This window comes from Geospiza fortis, unplaced genomic scaffold (genome assembly GCF_000277835.1).
Source record: "Geospiza fortis unplaced genomic scaffold, GeoFor_1.0 scaffold172, whole genome shotgun sequence".
NCBI lineage: Eukaryota > Metazoa > Chordata > Aves > Passeriformes > Thraupidae > Geospiza > Geospiza fortis.
Window position 1 is genome coordinate 2,164,447 of NW_005054309.1, and position 23,967 is coordinate 2,188,413.

A 23,967-nucleotide genomic window follows, 5' to 3' on the forward strand; every position below is an offset into this window, starting at 1 on the left:
GTTGTTCCCCTCAGCTCCCCCTCTCCCCATTTTTGGATGAAGAATGTCTGTTTTGAGTAGCCAAAACTAAGCAGAAGTTGAATTTCCCCAGTGGTAGCTGTTTCCTCAGTGAGGAGGTGATGTGGTCACCCAATGGCCCCTTCCAGCAGCGCCCTGCTTGTTCTGCCATTTCTGGAACTGGGTGATTAAAGGGTAAAGCCTGCCTTTCTGCAGTGCTGCACCACTTGGAAGATGCTTTACTCATCTGCCTAACCATAACCTACATCGTGATAATTAATGAGTCAACACTTCTTTCTGCACATGGTAGTGGCTGGAAACAGGTAAGGCACCGAGATAGGCAGGAGGGTGATGCACCCACACAGACACCCCCGGGGCTGACTCTGCACTCCCACCAGCCTCAGGAATCTCCACTGGGGGTTGCACATGTGGGATGGACACAGCTCATCCACCAGCTGTGACAAAAACACCCAACCCGTCAGCCCAGTGGGGAAAGAAAGAGGCATGAAAGCGAGAGGAAGTGGAAAAGATCAAGGCGAGAGTGTAAGACAACAAGCTCACCACCGGAAAACAATAAAAATAAAATTGCTCAGAAATAGCATAACTGACATGCAAAGGAGATCAAAACAGGCCCTCAAAATATCTCTTGGTGGGGGGCAGGGGGTGCCTATAGTGGACACCATGGGGCAGCCAGAGGATGTGCTGCGGGTGGCGGGCAAGCGTTGGCTGCTTCGTGGCCACGTCCACATCCTGCCTGGCTCCCCAGACTCTGACCTACAGGTCTCTGGGGGCTTTGGTCTCCTGGGAGATGAGCAGTGCTTTGTGCCTTCCTTCCCCAGGGCACCAGAGCACACAAGATGCAGCTGATACCTCTGAGCCAAGCGTGGTGTAGGGGCTCTGTTGGGAAGCAGGTGCTATTCCCATTTGGCTCACCCCACTTGTCCAGTCATTGCTCTGATGCAAAGGAAAGAACTTGGGTCCTGCTCCACTTGTCTCAACACAGATTTGGAGCACATGCTGTTTACATCAGCAAAGGGACTGGGAAGAAGGGAAAGGAGAACCCAGTTCTTCAGGGTTCACTTTGCTGGAAAGGACAGCTGCTCTCAACTTGCCTTCATGAGAGTGCTAAAGCCTTAAGCTGCCGAGGCATTAAGCGTGCTTTGACCTTTAAGCAAAGATAAGGCTCCAAAGTCAGCATTGTTTTGCTGTAGGTTGCTCCTCTGCTTAGAGAGCTGAGCACACTCTAAAGCCTTGCTGTGCTGTGTCCTGATGTGTTTCAGACTGCTGTGAGCACAGCACCAGCGAGCAGGATCGTGTCCTGTGGGCCCATCTCAGCTCTGCCTTTTCCCAGCAGTGGGACCAGTAGCATTCAACCAGCCCTGCTGCCCGTCTCTGAGGAGGTTCACTCTCCTGAAGCTCCAAGCACAGACTAGACATCACAGCTGGGGCACTGTCCCACCACAGGTCCAGAATAATATGGCTTTCACTCCTTGCACAATAAAAAAAAAAAGAAAAAAGAAAAGAAAAACAACAGACAAATCACTCCAAACACGGGTAGGTCTTCAGAGGAGTCCTTTGGGCTAATCTGCCCAAACTTGCAAGACCTGGTTGCAGGCTGTTCTGGCAACTTTCCAGCTCCTTGTGAATCAGGGAACACTGGGACTGCCACTCAAGGACAGCAAACTGTTTAAAACATAATACCTTATTCCCATCTGGTGCACTGAAATGCATGGATGCCCATGGATGTGTTATTCTTCATTCCCTCTACAACACAGCATGTGATACAGAGTTTTCTCCAAGGAGAAGAAGGGTGAATGAACACAGTCAGGGAATGTCATTGTGTTTCTTGAAAGCATAAAAGGCAGGCCTAAGTACTAGAGATTAATTAGTGTAGCTGTTTAATGATGCTAGGGATTTTTAATATTATTATTATTATTTCTGTGTGTTAGCCAGGGCCATGGCAACAGGAACACAAGAGGGTCACCTGCCTGGGCTGTGCCAAAAGAAGGTTTATATATGGGTTACCAAAGTCACTGGGGCAAAATGCTGATGAACTTGGGATGTGGCTGGGCTGGGGTCCGCTTTGGCTGGCAGCAGGAGCTTCCATCCTGTGGTTCCAGACATTCTTGACCAGAGTTGAGGGTAATTCTAAATAATGCAAAGCTGCCTGGTGGCCTTGAAAGAGCTACCCAAAAACGGTCAGTCAACCTCTTTGGTCCTGCAAAAACACTGGCTGCATCAGGGCTTTTATACAATGAAACACCAGGTTCTGGACTTTAATTTTGCTGCCCTGGGTGCTGAAATGGGGGAGCTGGACTCAGGTCTTGCTCATTGAATACCAATTCATGTTACAACAAAGTAGAAGTAACACAGTCCTAAGTGTGAAAGGACTTTTTTTTTTTTTATTCCTATTTTCAAAAAGCAAGAGAGAATTATGCCCATGCATTGAAGGAAGTTTAATAAAGGTTTAATTAGGTGCCTCAATCTTGATTTAGATGTTCTCACTTCTAGTGCTGGAGCTTGGAGCTGTTAGTCATTAATACTCATCTCAGGTAACTTCCACCACCCTCAGCCCCTCACCTGACGCATGCACACACTTGACAAAGATTGCTGATATCCTCTCTGAAAACTAATGAAATCACAGTGTGATATTTTGATTTCAAGGGCATCAAAGTGATGCAAAATAAAGATGGAAAAAGGGAGGCTCTGATACCACTGACACAACACAGCTCTTCTTGTCTCTAGATCTGAAAGCACCTTGAGAAGGAGATCAGAATCACCTCCTGCCCCTGTTCAAGGGAAACTGAGGCACAGCTCTTTGCAGAGATGCAACCTGCACGTCTGGGATGGAGTCCAGCTGCCCCAGCCCCAGGCCAATCCAACACTTACTGACCACACTCCCTCCTGGAGCAGAGATGGGGTCTGCCATGGGCAGGAGATCTGTGTGTGTGTGTGCTTGTGTGTCTGTCTGTACACAGGTTTTACAGAGAGAAGGATCCCAGACACAATAGCAAACAAAGAGGAAATCAATTCAATGGTCAGCTGGGAAAGCAGGCCCTGCCTTGGCTGCTTGGAGTTTAAAGGCAGCAGTGGACACAGGAAAATGCTTTCTAAAGGCTGGAACAGCAACCAGATTTCTTCCTGAGATTATTTCACAATATTTGTAGTTCTTGTTTGCTGCACAGGAGATTGGGTAGGCAGAAAGGCCTGATCCCAATTTTTGTACTTTTCAACAGAGAAGAGGGCTCCAGACCTGCAAAAGGTTTCAGGATTCCTTCAGTAATTCACAAATTACTGATCTTCAGCAGAACAGAAATGGGAAAAGAAGTGATTCTAGATGTTTCAATAGAGGATCATTAGCAAATCTTCTACATACGGGGCTGGCATATACAGCTAAAGAACAGAAGGCACAGGTCTCTTCAGGTTATTAATAAAGACAGCAAACATTTCCTTTGCTTACTAGCCTGAGTATGTCCAATTTTTGTTATGGGAAGAATGCCATGCCCTGATGAGGATTATTACAGGCATCACTTATACATGTGGAGATCCTGCTGCCTCTGGAAAAGCTTCACCCACTCCCTGGATTGCTGTGAACCTGAAGCTCAGCTAATCAAAAGTCCTTTTTTTGCCCTCTCTCCCCTTTTCCCTTCAAGGCTGGCTATGCAGAGCTGCTGGAGTGGACACAGTGCTCCCCTGAGGTGGCTGCCCCAGGCAGCCCTGGACCCTGGGGTGCCCGGACAGCCCCAAGCAGAGCTCGAGGCAGAGGCACAGCTTGCAGTGCCCTGCTGCAGTCACAGCTGCTGAGTGTCCCTGGACTCAAAGCCTCTCTGGGTATCGCAGCAACCCTCTCAAGATGACTGTGCTGGTGAGAAGTGTGATATCAAAAGCTATGAGGCTTTGCCCCGGAAAGCAGTGGGCTCAAGGCTCCAGGTTTGTTCCAGCCTTTCTCCCTCCCCCAGCAGCACTATGACTGAATCAAAGTGAACAGACTCAGCCTCTCAGCCAGCTTGGAAACTGGGGCACAAAGAGAAGTGACTCACGCCATAGCTATCTACCAGTCAGAAACTCATCTATGGGACAGGAGCCTTGCAAGAAAACACAATTTTCCATGAGCAAGGTCAGCAGTTTTCTTTGGGTGCTCAAGCCCAGGGCACCCTCTGTGGCTGGCAGAATCCTCCTGAGCCCACAGCCCCACAACTCCTGAGCCTCTCCCAGCCCAAGAGCTGGGCAATTGCCCCGAGTGAGGGAAGAGGAGGATGGCATGGTTTGGAGGCTGCTCCCAGCCTGCCCAGCTGGCAAAGCCATGCCCCTCTTTGACCTTGGGCACCTGAGACATGACTTGCCCTCAGCAGGGCCACCTCAAGCAAATGAGCCATGATTTCACAGGAATGGCCTTGTCACAGAGCAGGGACCTGATTTCCTCATCTCCCTGTGGTCCTTGCACCTTCTTAGAGGTTTCAAGGTCATTTGACATCCATCTCTGAGACAGAGGTGTTTTGGTATCCTCAGTCTTACCTGTAAGGCTTTGTCTTAGTTTTGGTGCCAGCCCAAGTCTCCATTAGTGCCAAAACTGACACCAGCAAGAATGCTCCACTGCTGCTGATTGCTCTGGGAGCCCAGGCCTCAGGCTTCTTCCCTGACAATTCTACCACTAGATCAATATCTGTGCTTGAACAAGAGCAGAGCACTCAGAGATGCCTCCAAATGCAAATGGGACCCTTGCCAGTAATGGAGAACCCATCACAGCTCTCCAAAGCTGTGCCAGTGTTTAATTAAGCCTCCTGATAGAAACACATTTTGTACCTAATCTGCATTTGTCTGGCTTCAGATTGCAGCTGCTGGATCTTGTTTTACCTCCCCTAACTGGGCAGGTTTGGTGTCATTCCATTCCCATTCCACATCTCTTCCCAGCAGGACTTCCCTGGACCAGGGTTACCCCAGGCATTACTTTTCCCTGCCCAGAAATGTTGCCTGGATGGAGGGTGAGGGTTTCAGTCTCTTATTTCAGATACCAGGCAGCCTATTCAGAGCTCCGTGGGCATGGGTGAGGGAGCTCACACATGTTTCCCCTGGGTCAGACTGACCGTGCATTTCCTCTGGATGTTCTGCATGTGCCCAATTTGTTCCCCACACCTCAGATATGCTGGATTCCCCTCCAGCTCTTGCAGAGATCAGGACAAAACTAAGAGTGGACTCAGTGCCCTTCACTTGGTTTACTTCTTCAGGAGCTTGTTTTTCTCTTTTCCTTCTCTGCACCCTCCTGGACCACCTTTTCCTTTGAGGGATGGAACTGGTCCCCATCCCAGAATCAGCTGGTGGAGGGACTGCAGCTGCTTGGTTCACCCTCACGCTCTGGTCCAGCTCCTGCTCTCCTGCATCCCTTCCTAACATCCTGCTGCTCCCACGGGCAGCCCCTGCCTCCTCCTCTCCCTGCCTCTGCCTGGTTTCTCCCATGGAAACACAGCCCTTCACCTTCCTGGCAAAGCTGTGTCCTCGGGGGACACAGGCTGTTCATCAGCCTGATGGATTGATTCAGTCTGACTTCCTCACACTCATTTATTCAGGTTTCCTAGAAAGCCCTTTTCACTGGGGGCTTCTTGAGAGGAGCAGGTAGTGTGTCCATGCAGGAGTAGGTGTGGGTCTGTGGGCTGGGGAGCTGCCTGCCAGCCCCTGCAGCTCCCCCCAGCCCTGTGAGGAGCTGTGCCAGCCCCGTGCACCCGCGCCCAGGGCTGCGGGGATCTCGGCATCTGCAGAATGAGCATCTGGGAATGTGCATCTGATCCTCAGGCCACGTGAACGGGGGGCTAAAAATAATAACCAACTGCCACTCCATTCCTCAGCAGCATCTGGGAGAGTTTGTGCAGGGAGGAGCAGCCATCAACATCTAACACTCCCCAGCAGCATCCCTCTGCCATGCAGCCTGGGTTTATGCATGACAGAGGGGTCAAAGGCTTCAAGCTATTTTTTTTAAAGGTTTCTCTAGGGGAGGTTATGTTGTGAATTTTCTCTTACTTTACCCATCAGCTGCTGTCCTGGCCTATTGAAAGATGCCTCAATTTTGCACTTGAAACCTCATTTGCCCTTTGCAGAGGAGCTGGCAGAAGTGCCCAGTGTATCAGTGAAAAGGTGACTGTACTACAGAAGGAAGGCTGTGTAGTCCATCCCTGTGAACATGGGTGGAGATCAGCTTTTTAGAGCAGCCAGTGCCTTCCCCAGCAGTGATGAGCAGAGTCCATCTGTAGCAGATCTGCAAGATTGCTGGTGGCAACAGCAATTTTTGTATTTTTGTACTTCTGGTCATCCCCTTTAGCTGTGCCACTCTTTGCAGTGGCACTGACCAACTGTGGGCAATGGTGTCAAAAATCAGTCACTTGTGGTGGCAGCTTTGTTTAAAGTTGATTATTTTGTAGGACTTCCTGCTCTCACTTCTAATACAAAAACAGCTTTACCCAGAGATTTCTTTCAGTGAGCAAATACCATTTTCAACCAAGGAACAGCAGCAGCATATGGATCAGGTGCTGCACATCTCAGGGAGAAAAGCTCAGCAGTGTCCAACACAGCTCACACCTGGATTCCCTGTGGTCCTACAAAAGAGCTGGGCAGCTCTGGAAAAGCAGAGTATGATTAAACCTCCCTGTGACTTGTTTCTTCCACTGTAAATCAAATTAATATCACCCTTGTATTTATTGACAAAAGGCAGGCAAATCCTGCACAGGGATGCAGACAGCAGTACAGGCCAGCTGTGGTCCTTGGTGGATGCTTACTCAGCCCCATGAAGGAGGTTTGTTTTCCTTCTTCTCCATCCCTCCTTCCCTTCTCCATCCCATCTCTGCTGCCTCAGGGGGCACTGGAATGAGTGAGGACTGAGTGGTTTCTCTCACGACCTACAGATCAGAGGAATGAGCAAGTCCTAGTAGCTGTTGAATAAGGAGAGAAATGTTCCCTCGTGTACCAGGAGGAGCAGGGAAGGTATCAGGTAGCAGAGCATTTCCACAACAGGTTTATCTCAGATCCGCTGGCTCCCCAAATCTAGTGCTGCAGCATTTCAGGCTTGCAGATGGGATAACACCTCCAGGGCTGGGCAATTTATGGTTTGTGGGCTGCCTGTGGCTCACAGGCTGCTCAGAGCTGGTTCTTGTGCCAGCAGGCAGCAGTGGCTGTAGGTGGGCTGCTCCATAACCCACATCTCTGGCTGGAGACAATGGGAATAAACCCATGAAAAATCATTTTATGGGTTATACAGCCACTGAATGTTTCTCCCTCCTGCTTCCCTAGAGAGCCAAATGGGCCCTGGGAGCATTAACCCCTCCCAGCATCACAGAGATGGATTGGCATCTTTGGGATCACTCCATTGCCATGCAAACAAGCATGAAGATGCCTCTGCTGTGGCCTGGTTTGTACCAAGAGAAGGATCAAAGCACTGCCTGCTCCATGGAGCAGTGGGGTGTGTGGGGTGGTGGGAGAGAAGGGGTGCATTGCAAGAGGGACCCAGCAGCACCAGCCTGCTGCACTTGGCTTTCCCAGTGGGTAGGGAAGTGCCTGGCTGGATTGAAGCTGTAACCAGCCCCAGGATGTGTCAAGACCATCCTTGAAATCCTTGTGTGAAATTGGGTCTCCTGGGAAGCCAGCCAGGAGCACAGGGAATGCAATGCCATGGCAGGTAGTGAGTAGCTTGACTCACACCTGGGCTGGGTCCCCAGGCTGCCATAGACTCCCACCTTGGGTGGGTCAGGGTGCAGGTGCCAGGTTCTGTGTCCCAAATTCTGAGGCAGCCTGGATGCCTCACTGGCAGAAGGGGCAGGAGACAGCAGCAGCCTGATGGAGGAGACCCGGCTTGGCAGGGAGATCAAGGCCCTGGGAGTGGGAAGGAAAAGGAGAGGAACCAGGAATGAGAACTGGGCTGGGATGGGGTGTGGGAAGGCAAGCTCAAGGGAAACATCTGAGAGTCTTTCTGTGGGAGGATGAGATTTGGATTCCCCTGGAGCTGGCAGACCCATTGAGCCCTGATCCAGATGTTTCCCATGAAAGTTCTGCAGCATCCCCACCTGTGAGCTTTGCTTTCAGCAGTACCCAGGGGAGCTGGGGAAGGACAGCAAGAGCTCTGCTAGCTTTGGCACCTCCCAGCTGGTAGGAAACCCCGTGGAGGAGAAGCCCCATCTTCTTTGCCTTTTGCCTTGTACAACCCCAGATCCAGCTCCTGGATACTGACCCCAAGGGAAGGAGACAGACTGGAGAAGCACAAGGAGTACCCAGGGCAGTATCAGAGCACCAGGGATGGAGCAGCAGGGCTATTAAACATAGCTCTGAGAAATGTGGTAGACCCTGACGCGCTTAATGACTGAGAGAAAAGAGAGATGAGGTCAGGATGTGCAAGTGACCGTGGCATTTCTGCTGCATGTGGTCAAAACTGGAGTGTTTCTCCACCTTATTCTTCCAGACCTCAAAAACATTCACTTTTTATTTGTAAATGTAAATCCCTCTGCATTGGGAAATCTGCTGCCAACCCTACACCCTTTTGTGCTTCCCGGGAGGGAGGTGAGCTCCCTGCACACCTATCTCCTCTCCCATCAGCTGTGAATCATGGACCATCAATGGCGGCACAAGACAAGGGAGAGCAAGAGGTAATTAAAATCCTCAAGGGAGTGCTGCAGCCATCTATCTGTGCTAAGCCTGTTGAGGCTTTCAGTTTTTCATTTAAAAATCCCCCATTTCCTACTGAAGAAGCAGGTGTAAAATTTCCAACTATGTAGTCCCCAACCTGTGGCCAAGCCACAGATTTACTGTTGCTTCTGGTTCCAAACTCAAGAACCTGTCCAGCCAGGGGCTGATGCTCAGGGCTGAGCTTCTGGGGGTGCTTCACCACACCAGCCCAAACTGTGGCCAGCATCAACAGCTCTCTGCTGCACGTTCCTGAATCCAGATCATCCAGTCCCTCCCACAGTGCACCCCAGGAACAGCTCTGCATAGATTTACACCTCTGCACAACATGAATCATGTCCAGGGAGTCTTGAGCTGACCCTTGCAAGGAGCTCCTGAGGCACTGCATGAAAATTATTTATGGGTGGTTTTTATTGCCTGTAAAAGGATGTAGAAATCAGGCAGCGCCCTTGTGGTTTTCTTCTGTCAAATTATGATCAAGGTTGCTATTTTGCAGCCCAAATATTTAAGAGTGAGACAGAAATCTTTACGAGGGCTACCACATTCCTTAGGTTATCTCTATTGGTTCTGCCTGGGCCTATAAATACTAGAGGGACTACCAAAGTAAATAACACATTTGCCTGCACATATGTTGCTCCAGGGGAACTCCTATTTCCTGCACCATGGAGGTCAGTAGGTCAGGGACTTACTTGCAAATCAATAGAAAATTACCTTTCAAGTGACACCTGCACTAACCTTTGATTCTTGTTGGTCTAGATGAGGTTAAGGCCACCAGTCCCTATAGGGAGAGTCTTCCACAGCGCCTGTGATTTATTTGTATTATGATTTATTTGCATTTTCTGTTTCCCTCCTTGATCTTTGGAATTGCTGGCACAGTTCCCACACAGCATGCAGAGCCATTTCCCTGCACATTGGTTGGGAATGGCAGGAGATACACAAGGCTGTGCTCTTTGCTGACAGGTGTCAGAAACAATAAGGAAAATGTATATGTTTGGAAATGAAGAGAAAACTAAAACAAACAAGAGGAAGCAATTATGAAGACCCAGTTGTCAACATAAGCTCTTCTACCCAAAAGTTGTGTCCTGAGCTCAGTCATTAATGACAGCCATAGGTCATTGAAAGTGAATGAGTTGTAAAAATCAAATTCACTTGTCATTACAGCTCATCTAGAAAGAAAATTGCTGGACCCTACAGCCTCCAAACTGGTGTGACTCACTGGTTATTTTCATCAGGGGCTGGTTCACACCTTGTATCTCTTCTGGCTTGCATGAAGAAATCAGACTGATCATTTCATGTTTCAAATCTGCTTGTCCTTTTTGCTGTCTGTCCCTGGCATTGCTGCAAGGCTGTGCTGGTCTAGCAGGAGCAAAGAGCTCAGCAGAGCATCCCGTGCTCAGCTCATCTCTCATTGTCCCACGGCAGTGCCAATGTGTTACAGCTCAGAATCACCTCTCACCTCCATCTCCCCTGGCCAGAGCTGCATTCAGCAAAGGCATCATGGTCCTGCCCCAGAGGTGTCAAAGGGGTCCTCGGACCCTGTGCTAGATGCTTTCCCCATAAGCCAATTAGTGTGGGGATTTGGGTGGGACCCCTTTCCCTCTCCCCTCCCACAGAGGTTCTAAGATGCCCTTTTCTGGGTATTATTAAGCTTCAATTGTCACGCAGGGACTCCTGGACACAAATCTCTTTCCATTATTCAGATGCTGTTCCTCACTGTATGAGGTGACTACATCTTTTGTTTGCTTCTAATTCCTCCTTTGCACCCCAGAGAAATGCTCCTCGGTGGCTTTGCTGCTGGTGGAAATCCTCCTGCAGAGCTCCCTGCAGACATGAGGGATGTGCTGATCATTGGAAAATAGCTGACATGTCCCAGGCAGCTCCTGCAAGGGCTGAATTCCCAGCCAGCCCCAGCACTCCCATCAGGGTGTGCAAAATGCCCAGCAGGCCTGAGATAACACTGAGCAATGCTCAACTGGCAGGAGGGCACTGTGTCCTCAAGGCCACCGTGGTGGTTTGACAAAAATCCACTGGCACAGGCCACCACTCTGCCCCTGCCACCCTTCTCTGGCCCATGGGAACATCCCGGGTGCAGGGGGGACACGCAGCTCTCTGAAGCTCGGCTTCCTGTTGCTCTGGGCATGTGCATTTTTGGCCACTGGCATCTGATTGTCACTAGGGACCTGTGGGTGCTTCTAGAAAGCAATTAACAGCCAGAATTAATATGGGCAGACCATAGGACTTGGCACTCTGCAGTTGGCAAACACTCCCTGCCCCTCTGGCTTACTTCAAGCCCTGAACCTCGCTGATTGTATCCTGTTAACAGGCTTTAGTTCTGGATGCCGTTGAGAGCCTGCCAAGCACAATCTGTAGGATGTTTTAATTGGAGCAGAGAACAGTAATAAAAAGACCTTTGCCCAAGCCCTGCAGATGAGGCTAACAGGAGGGGAGGACCGTGCCGCTGTTCGGTCACTTCCCTTGAGCTGTCCTTGTTAGAGGGAATGGACCTGAGGTCCCAATTTGCTTGCCAGCCATCTCTTCTGCCTGGCCTCTTTGTGCACAGCAGAAATGGGCTCTGACCACCCAAAGCCACCCAGGCGCAGCAGCACTGAATAATCTTCTGTGGCTTCTTGAAGTCAGGGGAGCAGTGGCACCCTGCAGGGTCTCACCTGGGAGGCTGGAACTCCTGCCTGAAGGTCCAGCATGGGGATGGGAGGTTGAGACATTCCCTTCCTTCACCTGCCATGGGAACAGATATCAAGAATCATCTGGAGAAGAGATTGCAATGTAATGTCTTCCTCAGTCCACTTATATTCAAGAGATTTCACTTTTCAAGGACATTTCCGGGAATCTGAGGTGACCAAACCATCACCTCATTAGGCCACTTTTGAGACACCCACCCTCAGCAACTGAAGCTGAATCACAGAACAGAGCTGGACCAAGTCTATGCTTTGTCCCAGAGGTTTTTCCCAACAAGGCTGCTGATCTGCAGCTCTGCTGGTAAAAGCTCAAGCACTGGGACTGCTCTTCCACCTGGGAGCCTCAGCAGGCAGCAACTGTTTCCTGCTTTCCACCCTCCTTACCTTTCAGTGTCTGCTTTGAGCTGCTCGGTGCTCTTGCTGTGCAAGATCACACAGCACCTGCATTCTGCTTCACAGAGGGTTGCATTTGCACAGGGGGCAGATGGTGCCCCTCCAACCTGCTGACCACACGCTGTTCAGTCAGCAGGAGAGCACCAGGGGACAGGCTTCAGTGTGGCAGCAATTAAATCAGTGCTGCCACAGATTGTAAAGGAGCAATTGCCAAGGACCATCTTGTCCACACAGTCCCTGGAGGATTGGGATATGTGGTCACTGCGGGCTTCACCAGGCCATGCAGGTCCCACTTGAGCTGGAAACAAGGTCAGGAGGAGATCATCCTAGATTATATGGCAGCAGGTCAGAAATCTAGTCTTGGTCCCCTTCCCATAGCCCAGGCCTGCCTGGGCATCCCTTCTGAGGGCAGCAGGGGTGGCATGGGGGTGGATGGGGCTCCTGGGGTGGGAGGGTGCTGGGTGTCAGTGTCAGTGTGGGGGCACAGCAGCCCAGCCCTGCTGACTGACAGCCCCGTGGCTCAGCCCCTGCCCCGGCACAGCGGGACCTGCCGGGGGGAGCACAGCTCAGGGCTTTGACTGGGACCTCAGTTTCACTTCCTGCCCTGTGTGGGGAGAACCATCAAAAATATCTGACTAAGGCAGACTTCTCTGCTCTCGGTATTACTAAACCCTCCCTGCTCCCCAGCCCCCTGCAGTGACAGTGGTGTGGGCAGAGCTATTTCACTTTCCCCTGGTTTGCAGGCTCACAGGTGGGCAGGCAGGTGTACAGCACTGCACACCTCTTGGCCTCTCCCAGACTTGCTGGAGCACAATCCTCTGTCCAACAGACCTGGGGGCTTTTCCCCGTGACCTCAGTGAGTGACAGCTTCTTAATCCTTAGAGAGGTCTGAGGATACCCAGTCAGGGCAATGTGGATGATGCTGAGGGCCATCAGGTGGGATCAGATCCCAGGGATGCTCAGAGCAGGGGAGGGTTTGGGACCCTGCTTGCCAGGCACAGCATTGCTGGGCTGCACAGCTGCCTCCTGTGTGGGGCTGCAGGGGGGGAAATCTGGACAATCTCACTCTTAGCCATCAACAGATTGATCACAAACTGATTTCCCCTTGGATTAGTATGGTTACTGTGAACGATACAAGCATTTTAACATCTGCCCCTACAACTGCAATATTTGTTTTAATGACCACGTTGACTAATGCACACAGTACTTTACAAATCTGTAACATGCCTTTTCTTGCCAGAGTAGCTTGCAGCCAGTGCACATACCGACCTTGCAGCTCAGAGGAGCAGTGGTTTGTGATTTGATGTATCCTCCTGCACACGTACCAGGTCCTGTGGTGCAATTAGATGCTCTCTTTTGCAAAGGCAAGAGCAATTAATGCTTCTGCAGAAGCCTGAGAGTTGGGAGTGGGACAGGACACATGAGGTGAGCTAAATCCAGGTTTGAACGGCTATCAGAAGCTCATATCTGAAACAATCAAAAGAAGGCACAGCAGGTCGCTTGGAAAGACTGTTTTTTCTTGTTTTTCCACTTTTGCCTTACTAAACCTTTTCATTGATTTCACTGCAGATAAAGACATGAATACTACACCTACATGGTCTGTCATGAAGGCCAATGTTTCATGCCATGTTTCCAAACTCCAGACACACTGACTCTTGGGCTAGATCCATTTATCTTGTGCACTTTCTGTCTCCTGTGCCATTCTTCCAGCTGTACTGATGGCTTATACTGGATCCCATAAGAAGTTGGATTATATTTCAGCATGGGTGACATTAACCTGTGGCAAAATATCCACACACCACCTAAGATCTAAATCCCTTGAGTTTTGTTGCTACAGAATATTCATGTTTTCACCCTGTTGGTGAAACCAGGTGAAAAACTGTGGGTGGGAATGTGCTGATATTCATATTGGGCTGCAGGTAAGTGCAGGAAGCTGCCATTTCTCTCCATTAATAACCTGACTGGCACTGTTGAGCTCTGCTCCTGAAAGCTCAGGTGAGATGGAGAAATTCCAAAATCCCACCAGAAATGCTGAGCTCTGCTTGCAGATGCACGGGGACCACCTGAACCCTGAGTGAGGAGTCATTTGCAGAGACAGACCCAGGAGCAGATGGGAAGGGTGGATGGAGCTGCCCACCCATGTCACCATCCAGTGGTGCTGACTGGGGCTGATCAGGACTATTGCCTCCCTGGAACAGGCTGTGCCTTGGGGAGAGCCCCAGCCACTCTCCCACTGCTGTCACTTCACATGGAGCCAGGGAGACAGGAGCAGGGCTGGCACCCCGTGGGAAGGCACTGTGGAGGAGGCACCCAGAGCATCATTTCATGGTAGGAGAAGAAGCTGATTAACAAGCTCAGAGGTTCTGGGCTGAGCCCACTCTGGAGAGAGAGGGGGTTTTCAGTGAATCCATCCTCATTTTTCCTCGCAGGAGTGACATGATGGATAGTAGCAGTGGTGGAGTCACTAATAGAGCAAAATATTTCCTGCACAGGTGGATCCCTGAATTTAAAACCCTGAGGACAACTTGTCTGGGGGGTGCTGTGGGGCAGGAGCTGAGGCAGACAAAGCCCTTCAGAGAGAACATACAGTAATGCTCTCATGGAGACTCAATCCTGATGGGGATGTGCCTTTGGAGGCTGGAGGAAACCTTATGCGTTCAGCAGTGACCCCATCCCCTCCTGCACAGGCTGCTCCTTCAAAGCAGAAGAGACTGGTCAGAGTTTGGGGGCCATTTTTGTACAAAGTAGCCAGGAATTAGTGAGAAGTGGCTAATTTCAAAGTTTAATTTAAAGGAGTTGGGCATTTTGCATACAATTTCATAAAACACGGGAGAGATCTTCCTTAATAACACAGACTTTTAGGAAATGTGAGGCTATATGTGCTATTTCCATCACTCCAGGGTGCTGCAGGTGTGTGGAGTGCTTAGGATGCTTCAGGGAGGAAGGAGGAAAAGAAAAGCTTTTGGGATTAAGTGGTTTTTGTTCAGCTAATCAAAGCTCCTCACTCAGAGCCAGGACAAAGCATCCAAAACCTCTTCTTTTTTCCCATTATCAAAAGAGAGAGGTTTCTGTTGGCTGTCATCCCACAGGAAGTTGCAGGTTGCTGTTACCCCAAACCCTGGGCAATCCCACGCTCCAGAGCAATGCCCTGTGCTGAGCAGTGCAGCCGCTCCAGGTGCTGGTGAAGGACATCTGTCAGTGAGCACTGACTCTTCACAGGTCACCCTGGGCAAGAACTGCCTCAGCCAGGGGTGGTCCTGGCCTGCAGAGCCCAGCCCCAGGGCCAGGATCCAGCTCCCAGTGCTGACCGAGGGGCCTGGCCCTGGGCTTTGGACAGAGGCTGAGTGTGCCTGCTACTGGGGGAGCCCTGGGCAGCAGTCCAGGGGTGTCTGGTCCATGCAAGACACACTGAGCTGGGGCACCATTACCTCCTCCAGCCTTTCCAGGGCAGCAGGAGTGGGAAAAAATGGGTTAAGGGAATGTGAGAGTGTGTGTGTGTACGTGTGGGTGTAGGACAAACTGTGTAAATAGAGGTGAAGAACACACCGTGTGAATGAGGCTGGAGGCTTGGAAAGGAAAAACTCCTCCACCACAAAGCAGAATTCCTTCACCTGTTTTTCTCATAAAGCAGCATGAGTATGTTTCTGCTAAAGCAGCCTCCTTTCACAGCAGCTGCATTATGAAATTAGTTCTTTTTAACAAATCCGTCTGCCTGCTTTTTAATAAGCAGGGCTTTCCACCATTGTATATGGGCAAGGTCTGACCTTTTCATAGGAAAAAACATTCATAACCAAAAACTATAAATAGAAGCCTTCAGACTGGAGCAGATCAAGATGTAGGTTTTGTGACTTTTTAAAAAGAAAAACAAAAAGCCAACATAATGTGGGAGGGAGAGAAACAAGCTCTTTTAAAAAGTCATAAACTTCTATTATTGCCTTAAGCTTACTTAATATTTATTGAAACATTTAATGAAAGACTTAGTAAAGCTTACAAGACTTCTGTATCAAAGCAGGTATTTTTACAAAGGAAAGGAAAAAAAGATTAGAAGTATGTTAGTTTAGGAAAAAGGGTATTTCCTCCAACTACGTAATGAAAACTTTATACAAGGTTTGTATTTCTAGGGTAAATTAGGTTTGTATTTTGTTCATGTTCTGGCTCTGCAAGCTCTCATAATATACATGTAACTTTGCTCCTGAGTACAGACACTTAGTCTTCAAAGGGACTACTCATGTGAGAAAAGCTGATCATTCATTGTTTCCACTTCAAGCCATATTTGGTCCTGTGTTTTAAGTCCCAGATGCTGAAGGTAAGTGATTACATAAGAATCTCAGCTTTCTTTTTAAAAATGGGGGAAAGAAAAGTAAGTTCTAAATCTTGTGGTTGAAGAGAAAGCTTGAAAACATGTCCTCCACGGAGCTTCAGACTCAGAAGGCAAATAAGAATGAAACAAATCTTCCATTTAAATCTGCTAATCACAGACATTTCTTGATTGGGAGCAATATTAGTTGAGTGTATGACAAAGGAGTTCAAGAGAGGGGAGAATGAAATGAGCAGTGCAATTGTGTCTTTGAGCCATGGCACCAAATCACAGTTGCCACATGCAAAGACCCTTGGTGGATCTGCTCACAGAAGCTCTGAAGAGCTTCGCTTAGTAAACACTCAGGTACATCAAAGTGAATCAAGAGGAGGTTTTGGTTAACATGCATTTAGCTCATCTGCTGTATCCCATGCCTCAGATTCCAGGAGATGCATATCTCCGCTGATATTTAATACAGCACAGAAAATAAATCAACTTGCCTGGTGCTGTCAGCGTGAAAATAAAAATAAGATGTTAGCTGTAGCCACTGAAGGGTGCAGTGGTAATACAATACTTCAAGTCTCTCTGCTCCTTTTTTACATACTTCAGCAGCCTAAGAAACAATTACACTGATCCATATTTCATCAGGCATGGTGGGCTGAGCATCTTTTACGACTGTTTTGTAGCTTCTCAAGTGTTAGCTACAGCTTCCTTAGAGAGGTATCCTTTTGCTGGAACTGCTCAGTGCCAGGATCCTTTCTCCTGAGAGACAACACCTCACCATCACTGCTGCACAGCATAGCACAGCCACAGCCTTGCCCTGAACCCAGCACCTCCGGTACCGCGGCACTGCCCACGTGAGGAACCAAGCCATGGGGTTTGCCCAACACTCACAACAAAGAACTTTGTATTCTTTCTGCTGCAAGCATTTTAGGATGACTTTATGTCACCACTTCCCCGACAGCTATAAATATTTTTTTTCATATGTTGAAAATGGGAAGCTACGTAGAGATGGTAGAGATGAGAGGTGGACGGCGATTCCTGCAGAGATGTCTGTGGGCACAAGCACGTGTGCACACTCACTGCACGTAGGGTTTGCCTCGTAGCTTCATTTCTCCCAAATGATCATGACCTCTTAGCCAAAAGCCTCCCAGGCAGGAATGTTTGAAATGTTTTTCAAAAGCTGCAATTGCTGCAGACATATCGAGACCCAAAAGTCACGCAAACAGTACACAAACCCTTGAGGCAGCCAGGAAAAATGTCATGAGTTCTGCCTGGGTGTTTGAAGAGAGGGGAAGCCCACCATCCACATGCAGAAAAGTGGGGCATGCATTTTGCCTAGCACCTGCTATCCATCTCTTGAGCTGGACGCCAAGATGGAAGAGGGACTGTCCTTGGGAGAACCTGAACTCTACAAGACATGCCTGTTTTAGGAACAAAAACATTCCTTTCTGCAGAGCTGCCCTTGGAGTGGTCATTAAGGTGAAATCTGGGCCTGCAGAAGCTGAAGTCCCCATGGACTTTGGTCTTGTCCAAATTCCACTCCTTGGGTTTGAGTGCTGTCCAGCCACTGCCTAAGCCTGAGCCTGGCCTGCTGCCCTAGGCTGAGTTTCCTCCTGCAGCCATGGAATGGGGCCTAGGCTGTATCTCACCAATAAAACAAACAGAATTATATGATGCAAGGGTGTTTGAGTCGTGATTTTCATCAGCGTTTCCTTTTCACTGAGCTCAAAGTCTAGCTTGAATGCAGCCTACTATTTCAGTCCCCAAGAAAAGGCTACATAGAAAATAGGTTTTGAATCAGATGCTTTACATAAACCATGGGTTTTACTAAAAGCTGATCCATTCTGCTCTTTTTCACTCCTACAATAGCGACTCAGCAGGGAGGCATTAGAAGTTTCAGTACTTTCATCTTGTCTCAGAACATTTAAGGTGGAGAGAGCAGGTAATAGTAGTAATAATAATAACAACAACAACAATTAAATCATTCACCACAACTGATTTATTAGAGGAATTTTGCCACATGTGGACATGATAAGTCATCCAAAAATAGGTCATGGTTTCCTGAAATGTATCTGAAGTGCAGGATCATTTGCCAAGTAAACTATACCAAAAAAATTCCTCTCACTGTTAGTTGACGGCACTTTTATTTTGAGTTGTTTTGACTGAGTAGCAGCATGGTTCACATGGTGAATATCTCTGTCTTGGTTGGGAACCCAGCTTTAACCATGTGCCAGATGTCTCCTGGCTGAAGCCAGCCATTAAAGCACGTTCAGTCTAAGGACACACAGAGAGGTTGATTTTGGTGACCAGTCTGTGTAACCAGTAACACAGAGGCCTTTTGGCAGCAATGGGCTCAGTGCTGTCCTAAGCCTGGAGATGCTGCAGTGTGGAACAGAAGTGACATTTTAACTGCCTTTCCTAAGATCCAGATGGATTTGGGGGTGTTGTCCCAAAACAGCCAGGTAGCGTTATGAAACTGTGAGGGCTGCGGGAAGATGAAACAGATCCCTCCTTCTGTTTGAACAAAGTAAACTATGATCTTGCTTTGCTTTGCACCCAGCCTTACTTAGTCCTGGCTGATACACCTGGTTTTATTGTCCTGGCTGGAAGTTGCCTGAGCGCAGTGCTGAGTTGGTGGTTGGGATGAGAAAACTCTTTGTACGAAGACCCTCTCAGGCAGCTTATGGTGAACTCAAGCCCACTGATGTCGGTAGGAGACCTATCAAGGTGTGTGGCAAATAGCATGAAATTCCAGCAAACAGAAGGTAAGAGAAGTTTGTCAAGGCCATCAGAAATGAGAGTTTTGTCAAAAGATTAATCATCTGTCCCACTGCTTTTTTTTTAACACATCCCACAGTATGGAGCAAGGAGATCATTGCTGATTTGGACCTCAGGGTTTATTGTAATCCTGTGCTGCATGTGGGAAAGCAGGAAACTTCCCTGCTGTGCTTGGAATTGTAACTCTATAGAGGTGTTTGCACGTGTGGGACTTATTCCTTTATGAGAAGTGAGATAAATTAGACTTGAACAAAGGCAGCACCACATCCACCCTAGGGAATTCTCTGCCTGCCTATCACTCTAATGCCCACTCCATCACCCTAACTGCAGCAGTTAAAGAAAAACACACTCTTGACCAACATACAAGTATGAAAATGCAGGCTTTTCTGCTTTCTGAAGTTCTGACAGAACAAAGGTGATTGAAATGGGTTGTAAATTAATTTCTGTGTGCATTAAGACCCTTTACACAGTCTGAACAGTATAAAAGAGCTTTGGGTTCACTCAGAATTAGCCTGAATAAATTCAGAAGGCCATATTTCTTTATACAGCACATAATAATTTCCAAAACATCTGTCATAAACGGGGTTGATTGAAACAGATTTCCTGTGGATAATTTCCTGCCTGTCCCTTACCCTTTCATCTGAGGGAGCTGAATGCAAAACTCATGGTCACCAGTGTGAAAACTCCATTGATCTCAGCGGACTTTGGTTCAGCTCTGAAAGATATGAGAACAGATACTGAGAATTTGGGTTTCTGGAGCTCAGGGCAGCACTGTCCCTGTTTGACAGAGCACAGTGAGACCAGCACACAGCAGAGCTCCTTCCCACAGCCATCGTGCTGTGATTCCCATTCTTGTTCAATTCTCTCATCGCAGCCAGTGTGACACGGGGTGACAGCAATGATCGGTAACGTGGACCTGTGATCTGGGAAGTGGATCTCAGACTTACACAGTTGGAGATTACAGGAGTAATTCACAGTTCAGGTGCTGTGGCTCAGGATGGGAAGTCTCCTGTTCAGCTGGACCTTCCCCATGTCTCCCACTGTCACCCCTCCCCTGCTCCATCTCAGCAGATCACAGCAGGGTTAATTAATTTGTCTCCATGAAGGACATAAAGATGTGTAGTGAGTGTCTAGGGAAGCTCCTCACATTGCTTTCTTAATAAAAAACTCTCTCTCATATCACAACAGATGAATCTTCTTTCCCATAGGAGCTGGGACAGCTGATGCAGTGGGTAGAGCCCTGGTGCTGGCTGAGGTAGCTGTTGCTGACTTGACTTGAGGATGAGATTGTCAGTGAAATGAATTGATGGTTTCAGTTCCAGATCTGGTGGAAAAATTTAAAAAAGAAAACAAAAACCAACAACAACAAAAAAGCCATCCAAAAGTGGGTTGTGTAATTCAATGCTTATTCTCAGGAAGCCACAGCTCAGAAGGTGAGCATGGGGATTCACATCTCTTGCTCCTCAATACCAGCTCATGTTCCCCAGCTGCAGGAGGCAGGAGAGGGAGGCAAACACCCAGGGCTCTGAAAAAGTTTGCTCCTGTGTGTCCCTTCTCTGGGAAAAACAGCAACACCCGGGAAAAACAGTGAAGTGGAAAGCAAACCTCCAGCTTGCTGAGATCCCGTTCATCCCAAGACTGACTGAAATGATTCAGATATAAATTTTATCACACCAGAGCTCGCTGGCATTTTCATTCAAGCACAGCATACAAGGGAATTTTGGTTAACCTTCCCATGGCCTGCAGATGTAGGAGGAAAGCCAGATTCATGAGAGCTGTCAAGTCAACATCCCTGTGCCTCCAGCCAGTTACACCAGTGTGAGTTTCACTGATGCCATTTGAGGAATTGCAAGCAGCATTCAAAGGTTTTTAAAGTACCCACCACATCCCTGTGGGAGAGGTAAAAAAACCACCTCTTCCAACAAAGAGAGAGAAAGGGGCACTGGGAATAAGGAGTGTGAATTTAGGAACGTGGTGGCAGAGCAGTGGGGAGCAGGCAGGAGCTCCTGGCTGGTGGGAACACAGCCTTCCTGAGCAGCCAGTCAACAGGACGAGGAGCAGGAACAATGAGCTAAGCACTGCAATGGAAACAAACACCTTTTTTTAGGCTCTCTGCACCAAGCTGCTGCTGCTGCTGCTGCTTTTATCACAGCATTCATTTGGGAAGAAAGCAGTGCAGCAAAACAAGGTGCACACAGAAAGCTGCACATTGTGTCTGAGCTCACACCAGTTACCGGCCAAAAAATCCAGTTGTTAAATTATTTAATTTAATTGTTTGGGATTGCAGTGATCTTGCATGATGTTAAATCTTTGGGAAATGGATACAGTTGAGTTAACCCTTCTGAGCAGGACATGGATGATCCAGAAGGAGACTGAGGACCAAGTGGTTCCTAACTTCTTCTGGGCAGCCCAAGCCAATGTTTCCACCATGAAAGTCTTCCACAGAGGCTCATGAGCTATTTTACAAACACATACACACGTGCATGAAACCCCCTGGCAAAAACAATGGTTGTTTTGCATGCCAAATGTGTCAGTTGCATTTCGTTTTACGACTGAATTCATTCTCAAGTCACGAATGCAAAAAAAAAAAAATAATCTTAGTGAGTGTTTAAATTTAGGGCATTATTTTTGAATTCCAGTGTAGAGGGAACCCAACAGTCTCAAACCTTGGAAAAAGGCACTCCACCTCTGCTTTATGGGCAATTTCATTCTGTTTGTGTTTCCAGAGCCTACTTCAAAGCACAGATGCGTTTCAGGTAAATAATGACAGCTTCAGAACAAGTTTTCCTTGTAACACAAATCACCTCACTAGTGAAATCACAGGAAAAATTCAGAACAACTTGATATCCATCTGCCTCAAATCAATTCCTTCTATTTATATGCTATAAGTAGGGGCCTGATTCCTCCCACAATCAAATCAGGGGTGAAACTCCCACAGATTCCAGCGGGAATGGGGTCAGCTCTTTATGTTCGCTTGGTGACCATTGTCTGAATGTGGGTGAGGATGCCCTGGTCCATCCAGAGTGAGGCAGAGAACGTGCCTGTGGGTGCAGCACCAAACAATGGGGTCAGGTTCAGAAGAATATGAGGCACCTTCCCTCAGCACAGAGAATAATTTCTATAGTTTCCACATTTCCTTCCTGTTCATGTCAATCATGCACAGGGAAAAACAATGAAGTAAAAAGCAACCCCACATGGAATAAAGTAATAGGAATCTGAGAATGAGCCACATGCTGAAAAGAAAAGTCATCACATCCAAGATTGAAACTATTGACTGTCTGGACTGCCCAATAAATCAGACTAGCCCTGGGGACTTGGATCTATACCTGTACTTACCTCTTCACCTCAAACCTCAAGGGCAAGCTTTCCTTTTGCTTTGGAAGTCTAGAGGTGGGCAAATGATGTAGCTCTTGGTCGCGTTCTTGTGCACTGCTAAACCACTTTGCCTCCTTGTAGGCTGCTGCCTGCTTTGGGAGACACTCCTCTCAGATCCCATCACCCTTTCCAAAGGCTCAGCTGTGCTATGAGGGGAGCTAGATGTCCACTTGGCTTGGCAACAAAGAGAAAAAATTGTACTTGAACCTGGAAATTTACAGGAATGCAGAGCAGCCGTGTTGCTAAGCCAGCTGCAAACCTGCTTTGCTCGGGGCTCTTCCCTTTGTAGGGTTGAAGGAATGAGGCACGTGCTGCCAAGTAGGACATCAGGGCTACAAACAAATGGAAGGCCCTTATCCCACCAGCAATCTTGACCTGGTAACGGGCAGGCAGCTGGAGTAACAAGGAAGCCCAGCTCCTTCCTACTCACAGAAAGGGGAGGCGGTAGGATACAGGTTATAATTAGAGCCACCCACAGCAATTTTGGGGAAGCTTCAGTCTATGGATTGGGATCTTATTGTTGGTGCTGCCAGTTCACCATCTGCTTGGACTGGGCCAGTTCAGAAATCCAGTGGCCAGCACTCCCAGACACATTTCTTGCTTGTCTGGAGTTTAGCAGTGCTTTAAGCCACCTTGGTGCCTGCAGGAGAGACACAGCAATAGGAATTTTTGTATAAGCCTTTACCTGACCGTCCTCCTAATTTAAAGGATTAGCTTCAGCTTTGGGGACAAACTCCTTTTGGAGCCCTCACTCCTTTTTTTCCATTGGATTATAAAATGTCAGTGGCTCATCCAAAATGGATCTCCCCAGTACAGCTTCCTGTAGCTGGAAAAACACCAGTTCTGCTGAGCACTGGGTGCTGCGGGTACAGCACATTCCACGGCATCCCATGCAAAGCTGCACAACTGTCTCCTTACAAAGTCCTCAAAGCAGAGTGAGGAAAATCAGAGCCACCCCCAGCTCTCCTTCCAGCTGCCATGGAGGCTGACAGCTCGCCCTGGCCCAAGCCATGATTGCAGATCAGCTCTGGCCTCAGAGCTCAGGCCCAGCAGGATAAGGGTCAGTGTGAGGACTAAGGAGCTGATGGGTTCTTGTACCCTCCTGGTACAAGACTTTACTCCTGGTACAAGGACTCTGATTTGGTCCTAATTCTTGTGCTGGTCATTCCCAGCCCAGATTTGATACCCCATCTATGGGCCTTCAGGCATCATTTCTGGCCTATTGCATCTGCATCAGTGCCCTTATCCTTATCCCCATCCCCACGCAGGAGTTACGCTTTTTCAGAAATCCTATGTGGCCCCCTGAAAAGCAGCACAGGCCCTCATGTTGCAGATTAAACCTCACCAATGTGAAGATGTAAACCACCTGACTGGGAAAGCTAAGCCACATCAAACCCTTGTGAGAATCAGGGCCTACCTAGGAGAAATGGGTCCCTGACAGAGGCAGAACAGCTTAGGTTGCTACGTTTGGTACTTCCCTCTTCATAAACACCCTCAGTTTTGGTGCTTTTCCCCAAATCCCTGCTGCAGCACCCAGGGCCCAGCTGTGAAAGTCCCGTTTTTTGCCATCTTGCTTTTAACCATCAGTATTTCTAAGCCTCCCTGCTTGCACAAATAGGCTTCAAACCGTGAGTCCAGCCCTCTCAGAGAAAATAGCTTCAATTATTTATTTTTTTGTTTTAATGTCTTTACCCTCACTGCTATGATTTATTTAAGGAGAGACTTGAGGGCCTCACTCAGGACTTTTGGGTGCTGCTCAGCCTGGGGAGA